Below are 13,770 nucleotides of genomic sequence, written 5' to 3'. Positions count from 1 at the left end.
TTCCTTTAGCAGTTGTAGCTTTTTAAAAGAGATGCCACAGCATAAGCCTATATATTTCATCCCTTTCACCCTCAGTTTGAACCAGTCTCTCCAAGATTTAACAGTGGGGAGCTGGGCTATTGGATATCCTGTATAAAACAGGATTTTCATTATTATATGTTTTGATTATATGTTCTATATTAAAAGGCTAACAGATATAATTTATTTCATGTTTCATATGCAGCCAAATACTTTTTCAGTTACCTGGAATGCAGCTGTGAGACATACGCAGACATACTGCGTGTCAGACCTAAAGAACATCCACCATGCAGTTGAACCGCACCTGTGTAGCAAGTGGATTTATCATGCCTACCCTGTGATAAGACGGTAATGAGCCTAACTCACTGCACGTGCAAGGTCTGTGGCTATGGGAATGTAGATAGACTGCATGAGAACTAGGTACAAAATCCTGAGATAAGTCTGTGTTTCACCATGGGATTCTAGTGCCCAAGTGTGAGATATCCTCCATGTAGCACTTATTCTGACATCAGGGCCTTTCCAAGAAAACAGAAGAAAGTCATTACTGTTAGGGAAGAATTATTTAGGACCAGGATAATGCTTAATTCTGGTCCTATTACTATAGCTTCTTTTTCTCTTCTGACTTTTTCACCTTCAGCAATCACTTGGTTAACAGTAGCGAGATACATAACTTCTTTTGTTGTTTTGTTTTGTTAGTTGTTGGATTTTGGTTTGTTTTTTTTAAACAAAAGCTGGTTCTCTCACAGAAGACTCCACCAGCTAAAGCTCATACCAAATATGTAAAGTGATGGAACTACAAACATACTGTTATTACAGCAATTTTTCCTCTCTCCTAGGCTTGTATCTTATCACAACCCACTGCAGATTTAGACTATCACACTCATTTTTAACCTCTTTACTGCCCCTCCACACACTATATTTGCAGTTTGGCTCCAGCTTTAAGGCTCTGCATAGTCACATCTTTCTCCTCCCTATCTGCCATTCCAATTGCTATATTAGTCTCATTTTTGTGGTTTCCCTCTCACCAGCAAAAAGCACTTTTTTCTTTTTCCACCACAAATGTGCAGTACAGTCATTTTCACACAGGCTTAACCCAGTTTCACCAACTTTTTTTTTTTTTTTAAATCAGAAGTACTAGCTTGAGCATCTCACTGTTCCTTCTAGCTACAGCAGTCAGCTCAGTCACACTTCTAGCAGAACGGTCTGAATGGTTACATGGAGAAAAGAATCAGTGCATCAAATATATACTGTGTTAACTTTAAGCCAGGAAAGGCACCAATTCACAATACTTCACAATTGTAGTGGCATGGCTTAGAGAGCAGGAGTGAGCTGCTTGAGGCAATTTAAACAATCACTAGCACTAGAAGAAATTTTTATGAAACCACATGATCAAGCACTGTATCCATATTTCCACTGGGTTTGTGTTACTGTTTTCTTCATGCCCAAATGACACTGTAGATCTGTCCTTGTCTCTTCAATGTTATGAAAGGGCAGGAAGAAAGCAAGCCCTTGAAATATAATCATGTCTGAAAAGAAGCAACATGTTTTCCAGCTGTGGCTTTCTCTTCTGAAGCCAGGTGAAAGACTTGTCCATAATTAGCACACATTTCACTCACATTAACTAACATCTGCATAAACTGTTTAATTCATTTTAGCACTTTTACAGATTATTATTTTTCATGCACTGTTGGACTTAGAGACAATGTTTACTAAGCCCTCCTATCAAGTGACAGAAATGAGGACAATCCTGAGCTAATGCCACTGTAAACTTGTTTCCAAAGGGGAGGCTTACTGTAAAGAAATCTATACCCACATCAAATAGCATCATTCTGAAAGGGCAGAAGAAGTCATGCTGTACTTATTCTACTTGCGAATAACGTAGTAAAATCCAAGTGTGTGTTAATTAGGTACACAAATAAGTTTTAACTACATGACTAGCCTGCAAGCTTTTTTATTAAGTGAACTTCAACACTTCTTTTTTAAGGCTACAATATCCTCATATGACATTAGAGTGGATGGATGTCAGAGTTTAGGGGTTTCAAAAGTGAAGTTGTATGTAATATTTCAACCACGTAAGGAGCAACAGAAAAAAAGTATAATGGAAATAAATATATTTCTGTGTGGAATAGGTCCAAAAAACTCAAGCACAAATGTCAACTTACCCTTTTATAAAGCATTATTCTGACTTCTTGTATAATTGTCTTATTCTTATAATTCCAGGCACTACAAGGCACACTGAAAATAAGTTGTGATGTAACTCTGCAGTTCAGACTGTCATTAGTAATTCAGGAAATACCAAGGTATTTCGCAGAGGAGGAAAAAGAATTATGCAAATATTTCTTAGGCAACTCTACGCAACATCCATTCACAGGCGGAGGATAAAATTAGTAGTGACCCTTGTTTTACTGTCTTTCTCTCAATCTCTCAGCTGTATGTCTCTTAAAATCACTCAGATTCCAGTCCTGCAATTTGCTCATTTTTAATCTCTTCTGTGCATTCAGATAACTTCTTGTTTTTTTCAAGGCATGTTAGAACGTTTTGGGAAAACAACCAATCCTGGATATTAGCACTGTGCAAACATTTTAACACAGTAGAAAAAGCATGATTCAGGGGGGGAAAAAATATTTGCTAGTTGTTACAATTCTGACTTACAATGCATTTTTCTTCATCTTTATATGATGGCAGAAAAATACTTAAAATACAAAAGGAAAAACTATACCAACAATTCTTAGGATGCAAACCTAAATAATTTTCATGACCTAAATAAAACCTGACAAAAGAGAAGCTTGCAGCTCACCTCACCAAAATAATCTAAAGTGGATAAAAATTATCAACTCTTTGACCACTACTGGAGTCCCATGCTCGTAAACCTGATGTAATTCACAAAGATGAAGAATATGCTTTCTAAACTGTGAACTTATCAAACCAGAGATGCTATCTGCACATATATTTCGGGTCCAGCTCCCAAATAAAACCTTAAAATTTAATTAAACAAGTTTTATATAAGACTTTATTGACACTGAAAGGGGTACCATTATTACCAACCTCAATCACCAGAAAAGTACATGCAATGGTGGGGATCAAACTCTACAGCCACAAACAGTGTAGGGAGGGAGATTACCCCTTTCAACAGCTACGGGCAGTTAGATTAGTTCAAGTCGTCTGTACATCCCACTTTTCCCCAAAGTCACCGCTACAAAAAGAAAATTACATACAAATACTGGCTAGTTCTCTGGACTTTCTCTGTTTTGACATCTCAATGCTTCTCCCTCATCTACACTGTTTTGGTTAAGAGTAGTTCTTTGCAAAGAACTTCTGCAAAGTTCTTCTGTGAGCAACACAAACGTTTTAGCACTTGGCCTATTCTTCCCCGCCCCCCCCCGACTGTATTAAAGCCAAAACAAAACCATAAAATACAAAACCCATAATATATTTGCAGCAAACACTTGGGTTTATTTACATGTCTATGCACTTGCTTAGGAAAACTTAGATCTTGATGGACAGGATAGCATACAATACCACAAGCATTTCAAATTGCACCCAAAAAATGATACTAATATTTTTTCTGACAGCTCGGAAAAGAACAAAGGGACTGTGTGATGAACAAACACTCGACTCTTTTTAAGAACTGAATAGCATGGCTGTATAAAACAGGGCTATCAGTAGAAAACTGGAAAGGCAGCTGTTTAATTTAAAATATAAAACCCTGTTCCTATGTAATTCATGTCTAATAATTAAAAATTCTCTTTAACATTGCTGCTATTTGCAAAGATTTGTAAAGCAAATGCTGTAACAGGCAATTTCTAAATAGCAATTTCTTTGAAAGGTAAGGTTGTCATTCCTGCTTGTTCTTTTTTTTTTTTTAAATTAAAAAAGTAATCTACATAGATTTTAACATGTTTTTTCTTCATGTTAAAATATGATGAAAGTTTACATAATTGTCCAACATTTAAATATTTCTATTTTGTATAGTTTCTATAAGCACTTGAAAACAATGTAAATCATTTAAAGGAAAAACAAGTTCTAATGTGGAATAACCAGGCTTGTCCTGTAACAAATTTCAAACCTGCAAGCTGCTCCACATTTGTTGTCAAAAGACAGTTTCTAAGATTGGACCCTTGGACTGAACATCTCTATAGCTTTGTATAGAGTATATCAGAACAGTTCTTCCCCTACTTTTCCATGTAGTCTATTGAATGGGATGCTGATCTTGATTTGGATGTTTCTATAGGATAGATATTTAAAAATTAACTTCTTTATACATACATAGTAAGGGTTTTTCCCCAGATGTTTAGTAAAGAATTAAAAAAATTACCTGTTTCTACTCATTCGAATACATTCCGATACAATACCCATATTACATCAAATTGATCAAAAGCTGTTTTCCTTACTGTTTGTGTGGAAAGGAACGGTAATTTCACAGATTTGGCTGTTCCCCCCCTCCGCCCCACCCAGTTCACTAAATTTGGTAGAAGAGTAGCATCCCCTAGCGTTCATTTATAGGTTATTACACTGGGGAAAAAAGGGCAAATAATCACTCATACCGAGCAAACGCGTTTCAGAACAGTTTTTGGCGTAAGATTCAATTTTCATTTTCACGTCAAGATTTTAGCAGAGAACACTTCACTCATCTGCCTGATAACCATAAAAAAGCCTGAGGGTGAAGTTTTCCTCAAGGAACACTGTAGCAGCATGAAGAGAAGCAAGCAAAGAGTGTGATTAAACCCTTATACTGGTTAGTGTTAACACCAAGGCTATGGATGACTCAACCTGTACTAACTGTGTGGCTCTTATATCAGCAGTCACCATTCTGGGCCTCCAAAAAACCGTAGCCAGCAGTGTTCAATGCTTTCTTAGTGAGCTAACCTCAGAACAATCTGTCCTGCGCTTTGATGGAAAAGAGGAGCTCACATACCGCTCATTATGCCAGGGTATAGTCTTCCTCTAGCCACATCAAATGCCTCATGTGTTAATTTACTTCTAAGAAGACAAACAAGCAAATGCAAAGCATTTGAAATCATTGCCAAGTCTCAGTCCAGACATGTTTTTGCCGTATAAGTTACAGTTAACTATCTAGTACTATGTAAACAAAACTTAGTAAACGTGGATAAAAAGACAAAGGCTAGAAGCAAACCAGTTCTTGTATGGTGCAGCAGACGACAGAAAATACTGAGGCAACGGGGACTACTCTACTAGGATGCATAAGGCAACCACCGCCAGGGGACACTCACATAACCCCATTAAGTATACGTTCAAAAGAGCTCAACATACCCATGATAGCAATTTCTGGAGAAAAGTGAGGCATATGGGCCCTCAAAACACACCTTTAATTTCATCACAAATTATGACCAGATTTCTTCCAAGTTCTGTCACCACCAGGTGACATTCAGAATTAGTCGTCTTGCACAAAGCACATGTGATTTTTTTGAGCCTTGATATGTCTTTATTGATGTCTCATTAATCCCATTAGTAAATAGTTTTATATAGTTACCATATAACAAAAAAGAACAATATCACACTAAATCACAGAAGCATAAAATAAAGTCACTTAGCAGTACATACAATAATTTCGCCTCTTACAATCCCAAGCATGCACCTTACATTATTCCAGCCACTAAAATACTATAGGCTACACCTTTCACTGTTTTTAACATGCGCATGATCAGGAAACATTTCTTCCTAATATTAATACCTCACTGGCTGTTTGACACAGTAAGTGATTAAGCTGGGAGATGCCAATCTGATAACAGATTTTGTGGGGAAAAAAAAGAAAGCAACAGAACAGAAATAAGGTAAAGTTTACACTGTTCAGTCTTGCTCTCTGCTATTCTTACAGTGGCATGAGATTTGGTTTTGGACAGAAAAGAACAAGTTCTTTGGTATTGTTTTCCACATTTGCTTTTGTAGGTTTAGGTTATACAAGTTATAAGAACACTAATTCCCTACAGTTTCTACTTACTAATTCTCAATTTTTCTTTAATGCTTAATTGGTGTGACCATTGCACAGAAGAGAAATTATGCTATTGTTTACGGAGAATAAGAACAGATGCTTATACAGAATATATTATTGGTCAACAGCTGTGATTGAATATTCACTGTTATAGGTTAAAAAGCTAACAAAGGAGAAAAAAAAAGAAAAATAAAAAAAGGAAAAAAATTTCCTGAAAGGATATCAGGGTTTCTGTGCATCTGGCACTTAGCTATTGTTAACTGCACTGGCCAGGCTCGATTGGCAAATTGCGTATGTGTGATCTCAGCTTCACAGTTTGCAATAGTCTCTCATAAACTTTCAATTTGCAATATAAATAGTAGTAAATCATGACAATAAATCCAGGATAAAAAAAAAAGTTCTCCTCTCAACTCCCTTCTAAAGTTTGTGGTTTATTGCACTTTTAGGAGTGGTAAGTTCAACAATGGATTAAGTTTGGGGTTTGTTTTGTTTTATCCTGTTTTAGGAGACTTGCTGCTAGGTGATTCCACATCTAAGCGATACCAGTGTAATATGTTGACGCACTACTACAGAGACACTAGCTCAGCAAATTTCCAAGAAAGCATAATACATGTTTATAAATATTGACTTAGGTAGAACAATCCTTAGAATGTTAAAAAAAATTAAGGCAGTTTATCCACCCAGATAAAAGATAAAGAAACATCAGATTAAAAAAAAAAGGTTTCTTTTCAGTTTCAATTATTTCTAGTCATTAGTTTTTCTTTGACAGACTACTTAACGTATTAATGCATGAGTGAAATATTAGTCTTTGCATTGCAGGGTCATCTATTTAAATGTCACTTTAATAGCTTATTACATAAAACCCTAGGGTGAAATCCGGGTCCTATTATCTCCAGTGAGTCCAACAATTCACCCAGAACACTCATCTGTTTTTCCAATGCATGGAAATTATAGTCTTTCAAGGACAATAAAATCTTTTCAAGGCAAATTAAAAATTATTAATGTATCTAAGCCCTTCTTGTGTCTATTGAGTAAGTTGTGAACAATAACAGTTAATAGAAATGTTGACAGCAATACTGAAGGGAACTGGAAGAGCTTTTTTCCAACTGCAGTCTCATATTTTATTTTTCATTAGTCTGTTTTCTTGTATTACTGTTACTACTTTGCAATTATCAATATTTTGGTTTTTATGCAAAACACTTCATAAAAGCATTACTCTGCCTATTTAATAAATGGTAAAAACATAGAAGGAAGAATAAATTACTTTCCCCCTGTAAACGACAATGTGAATTCAGTATTATGACCTGAGTAATCAGCTTGGAATATAGAAAGGAATATTGAGTTGAAGAAACTGGTGTGCATTCTCTCTTCCTTCTGAGTGCAAACATCCAAAAGACTCTGGAAATTGTCCACTATTTCTTCAACTGATTTCTGTTTTCATGATTTCCTGGTGAATCATAAGATGCAGGAAAAAAGCATTAAAAACCAAGCCTTTTCATTCCTTAGTTAAACGATATGCCACCTTGAAGCCAAAATAAAACAGTTAGACAATATCAGTTATTAGAAGTTAATGGTCTTGAGAAGGACCTGGGATAGAACTAGGACTTTGGTTTCAAGGTCTATTCTCTAACAAGTAACATATGCTGCTTCTGCACAGTGGTATTGGCACTGGAGCATACAGGCGTGCAGACTGTAGGCACGAAAATACGATTGCACCAAAATGGGACAAGGGCTTCTTTGGAAATAAGGCAAATTCCTACTTATTTGGAAATAAGTAGGGAGTTCAGCAGTCTTAATCATTCTAGAAACCCTGTCTCTCAGCTTGGCTGAGAGTTGTTACAACATAACTTCACAAGCCAGGTCGGACCCTGCTTATTTGCTTTACACACAGCTTTAGCTGCCAAAGGCTCAATTTAGGTCTTAATACAAGGTAACACATGGTGGTCTTTTTGTTGTGTTAAAAGCCCTGCAAGCTTTCAAAGCCTTCAGTCTGGCAAAGGTAAACAGACATGACTACTAATAAATGGTCACAGCTCATTGTTCTCATTACAGTAGATTTATAAAGACCTGGCTTACCTTCTTTTTTTGTGTAGATCAGATTGCACTGGAGTTTTTCAAAGACCAGACTGAATAAAGTCATGAGCAACCTGGTCTAACCTCATAACAAATAATAATAAATACTTTTACAAAATAAAATGCAAATTTGAAGTATTTTCTGGAAACTTTTTAAGAGGTTTTTTAGCTTAAATTTTCCTTAAAATCACTGTCTTTGAAATTAAATCTGCCCCAGACATGCCCAAAAATGTAAGAGCCTGAAAACCTAAGTCATCAATTCGTTATCATTACCCAAGCTGAAGAAAAAGCACATATTACTCTGACAATATAGCATTAAATAGAAATTTTTATGTTTTCTAGCTTCTGGAATGTAATTTCTGAGACAACACTTTTTAATATCATAGTTTTAATCAGTTGGTGAACTTGAAAGCTGTTCTGTGAAGAACTGCATATCCAGAGATACAAACTCCATTCCAAAAGGGAAATATACATTATAACAGAAAAAACATATAAATGCATAAAAATGTATGTGGAAATAGGTGATTAAAGAATTATATTGTATATAACAGTTGATTAAGTGATTACTATTTAAACAAGGTAAATATAAATGTTGTAAACCAACGCAGGTTTAGTGCCAAGCATGTCTATACGAAATGCACTAAACATCAAAATAGGGGTTTACAACCAATATAAACCAACATCTAGGTTTGTGGTTTTTTAAAAAAGTATATTACAGTAGATTCCATTCAGACAAGAATTTGACAGTATCTGGAAAACCTGCTTACTACATTAAATAGCAAAATCCTTTCAATCTCTCCATTTTTGTTCAACTATGCTGACCTCTAAAATACCTTAGAAAGGTATTTGCCCACATAATACCAACAAACAGAGGCTTTTGGCATAAATATGAAAAATTTAAACATTTAGACATCAAAAATGTCTTCATGCCATGCTACAATAGTAAGATAACATTTTACAGGATTTATAAATAGCAATTCTTGATTCAGAGCTTTTACCAATAAGAACAGTGTTTTCCTTGTGATCTGAAACCTCATTCCAACATTACCTTTTTTTAACTGTACAGGCAATACAGTACTAAAAAATAAACCAGAAAATAATTTTATATTAAAACTATAATCTGGCTCTTCTAAATAACCATTTCCCAAACCAGTAATTCTACTTCTAATTGACTACCACTCCTCCCTTCTAGAAAACTTTTCATGCCATGACAAAAAGGATAACCACATTTGATTTTCTAAATACAGTCTTACAAATTAGTTTGTAACCACTTCATCACCTGATAGACACCCTTCAAAACAAAGAAATTATACTAGAAGACTGCAACCTGATTTTCAGCCTGAAAGGAGGAACCAGTCTCAGAGTAAAACAAAGGATTTCATAAAACCATAGAGATGTAGGAGCTTGTATTCCATGTATGATCTCTTAAGAGTGCACTACTGCTTTAATATATGCAGCAGTTGTTCCACCTGCTCTCCAAGTAGAATATTTATTTGCTTAATAGATTCTAAATAAAAACTGCAATCAGTCACCACAGAAATCATACATCATTACGTAACAGCCAGTAATGGATTACCAGATGCAGACATCAAACTGGATTTCTACTTTTGTTTTTCACAAAACAGTAAGATAGCTTTTCACTCTTACATGCTACCTAAAATCTAGTTCCTGTTTCTTTCGTGCCTTTCTTAAGGCTCTACAATTACCATTCAATTATATATTACAGTAAAGTGACTTAAACTGCTGCTCTATTGTAAAATGTTTTTGGTGTATAGCTCCCATTGAGAATTTTAATTATAGGGCAGAGGCACAAATCCATACTTGCTTCACTTCCCCTGTCCCAATTATATGGCTTACCCTGTATGTTCTTAACATAGTTTTCTTTTTTCCAGAGATAGCAGAGTGTCAAGAAATATGCAGATTTTTCTCAGACTGTAGCACAGAATCTTCAGAATTCACTACTGTACATTTGATGCTACAAATGTTATCCACTTTTTGCACAGTTCCTTTTTGGTAAAACTGGGAAACACTTTTATACAAAGACTAAATCCCAAGTTTAGATTCTTACAAAATAGAAGCCTACCTTGTAGTGGTTTATGAGAGGAAAGGGAATCAAGAAATACCACACAGAAACACACCAATCATTTATTTAGAGTCCTGTCTGCAAAAGTGACTGACAGACTTTAGAGGAAAGTCCCAAACTATTTTTTGGTATTAAAAAATACAGTGTGACAGAAAAACTCCCTTCTTAGCTCATCTGATAATTTCTTTATTCCCAAATGGACAATGATTAATAGGCTCTTGCAATTTTAGCCTCAGTTACTACTATTTAACTAGACGTTGTTGCTGGGGGGTGTTTTGGGTTTTTTTTTATATATGCATTTTGTTGCTACTGGATTTTATTTTGCTTGTCATTAAATGCTAGTAGTTTAATCTGCTGTGTTTAAGTTCTGCTTTTAGGTAAAGAATAAGTGAAAACATATATGTGTCTTGCACTTTGTTTTACTTCATATCTGTCATTATCTTTCTCAAATTAAGGTAGAAGCCTTTATGTCCCAGAAGCTGGAATCCCATTAGCTTTAAGATTCTGCACAGGCAAAACGTTTTGCACAAAGAGAATATTTTACAGTCATATACACTGGGAATCCCAATCTTTTTGTACTTTGCCTTGTAAAACCTGTATCTTAAGAACAGAGAGCAAAACAGGCTCAAACACCTCAATCCCTCACCCTCAAGTATTAGTGGGCCCAAAACAAATTAAAGATCATCCTCACTTTGGTCACACCCAGGTGATACTTCCTTCACTGTTGCCATATGACTGTAGCTGAAGACTCCAGAGAGAAATCACCTATAGATGCTAAGCTGTAAGTCACGCAGATAGCAAAGCAAGAACCTCTGGCAGTTCAAGATTTGCTTTAAAGTTTGCCTGCCGCTTTGTCATTCCAATGGCTGTTTGCCCCAATCTGACTTTTATAATGCTTTCCTGTACATGTGTCCCTCTTCTCTTCCCAGCTCATCCTTTTCTGAGTATTCTCTCCTACCCCATCCCAAATTCCTAAAAGAACACAATTAACGTGTTTTGACGCCATTGCACTGCTTACAGGGTATCTTTCTTCCCCACAGTGGATCTATCTTGTCTACTTGATCCTAAATTCTGATGATAGAGTCTCTATGCTGTTCTGTGTTTATACACTACCCAATAAAATAAAGAAATAAATAAAAAAATACCAATCTTGGATGGTCTTTCAACACACAAAAGGAAATCATATAGCCCATTTAAATGTATTTGCCTTGTGATTTTTAAACTATGTTTACTTACCCCATGACAATGACTGTATCTTTTTTCTTCTCTGAATTTACTCATTCTGAATTAGCTCATCTTGTTTAACTGAAGCACAAAATAAAGGAGTCATTCTCAGCTACATCCATGTGGTCGAGGAGATCTCCGGTTGATTTCTACAACTCTGCAAAAGACATTAATATTGTTTTGTTTTCTAGATAGTAAAACAACAAATCAAAAGAACTTAATAGAAGACTGAGTATTAAAACCTATGCAGTTGTTTTCAACCTAGGTGGCTGGTGTGACATAACTTACTACTTTTCTGTTTAATTCTTTGACTAAATATTTAAAATGATAAGCCGACAGAAAAGTGGAAATCTTTTCTTAACTGGAGGCTATGTTTTTTTTGTTTCATTTGCCTTTTTACCACAAAATGCAACTAAGGATAGCTATGTTTGCTAAGTTTGTTTGTTTAAAGGATAGGACAACAGAAATTACACAGTGGGCTGTATGTGAGATGGGCCCATACGTAACACAGAAACTACAGAATCAAAGACATAAAAAAACCCTTTGGGTCTTTAAACGTGGGACTTAGAGCTTAAATAACACAGACACAGAATTATAAACCAGGCAAGAGAGTAGGTGGCCAGAAAACTAAGTAGGTTGTCCTTATGTAGGTCCATCCAGTTATCTCAGCTTCCAAACATTAGATAATCTAAATTCTGAAGAGATAGATGAGAAAACTAAGTAAGTACAAGTGATAGAAGTATGGGGTTTCACTGGTCTCTCTTTATACACACGGACACTGTTTCAAGAAATAGAGTTCGCTTACTTTCCAAAGACAGAGTCCAGCACACTAGAGATTTATCAAAAAATTATATCATACACATAGTAAGTAAAAGGGGACACTTCACTCCTTTAATGTGATGCTGTCATCAACTGCCAGAGGAGGAAAACCAGAACGTTTCTAAAGAGTAAAATTGCGGTCTGCAACATCACACGTTTTTTTTCCCCCTTGCCTCCTATGCACAATGTTTTACTGCAAAAATAGATTCAAGCCTTTTGTCAACTGAAATAATCAATTTAGATAACTGTGATCTCCTCCTGAGCATACAGCAGATGCCTATACTAAAAATCTAAGGTAATATATAAAAGAGCACAAGCCACTGATTATCTCTTGAAGCATGTACTTGAACACTACCTTAATATTACTATATTACTATAAATCATCATATTTGATTGTCTCGTTGTGTAAATCTTCAAGTTTTATAGCTAGCAAATCTGCCTCAAGATTAATTTTGCTAAGATAGTGTAATTACCAGATTAATTATGAATCTTAAAATTGAGTAATATAGTAAATTTTACCTTGTCCTAAACAAAGCCTGCATCTATGTAAGCAAGTAACAAATCAGAGAAGTTCTGTACTCCTAAATTGCTTTAGCTTTGTTTAAAAAAAAAAAAAACCCACGCCTCAGTGTTACTTGGTTGGAACCCAAGCAAGTGTAACAGCTGAGGTTTATGCTGAAAGTAAAATTATCTACAAAGCTACAAATATAGAAGCTATGCAAATATAGAACAATTCTTAAAGGCCTACACTAGGGATCTTCCAGAAACCCATATTCCCAGCCAATAAAAATCTAAACTAGCTTGCTTACTCCAATATGGTACAAAATGAATGGTATAAATTGTAGCAGATTAGTATATTCTGGGTTACAAAATGATGTTCCAAGATCCTGTTTCTTGGTTCCCATTCCTATTCAGCATTACTTGCCCCTTTCTCTAATGCATTCCAGGAAGAAACAAAACTGTTTTGAATCAGTTAATTCTCAGTCAGGATTATTTTTGTAGCTTTAAAAAAGAAAAGAGAAGCAGCAACTATACTAAACAATTATGAAATTCTTTCAATGTTATTGTTGCTTTTTAATAAAAAAAAGTCTGCCATGATTTGTAAAGAACTTACTACAAGTATTTTATTTTTAATTCTTCTTTTCAGCTGAGAAAAAGAACATGCATGGCAGTTGCTTCCCAAATGAATGTCCCACATAGCACCTGTACTCTGTAGCAATTCTAATTTCAAAAGTAAAATAGAGTTTCTGAATATATTTGCCAAAAACTCAAAATAAAGGTGGGAAAAAGAGCACGAGCATAGCCAAGCACAACAACTAAGCAGAACATTTAACAGAAAGCAAATTCAGGCATATTAAAATATAGATTCAGTAGGCATTAAATATTTAATAACCAACAGGTAAGCAAACCAACTGTACAGCTGAATTGAGTTTTCATCCCTGTTTGGCAACTGGACCCAGGCAGATCCTCTCTTCACTGGAACCAGCTGAGGCCACACTCAGTACAGCAGGGGAGACACCTGGTTACCAGGAGAAACCTAATTTTTATTTTCTCTCCCAACCCTGTACTCTGGGATATCATGCCACCTTCTGGCCTTCACCCT

Source organism: Phaethon aethereus (assembly GCF_964289735.1).
Source record: "Phaethon aethereus genome assembly, chromosome: 16".
NCBI lineage: Eukaryota > Metazoa > Chordata > Aves > Phaethontiformes > Phaethontidae > Phaethon > Phaethon aethereus.
This window is presented reverse-complemented; position numbering follows the sequence as displayed.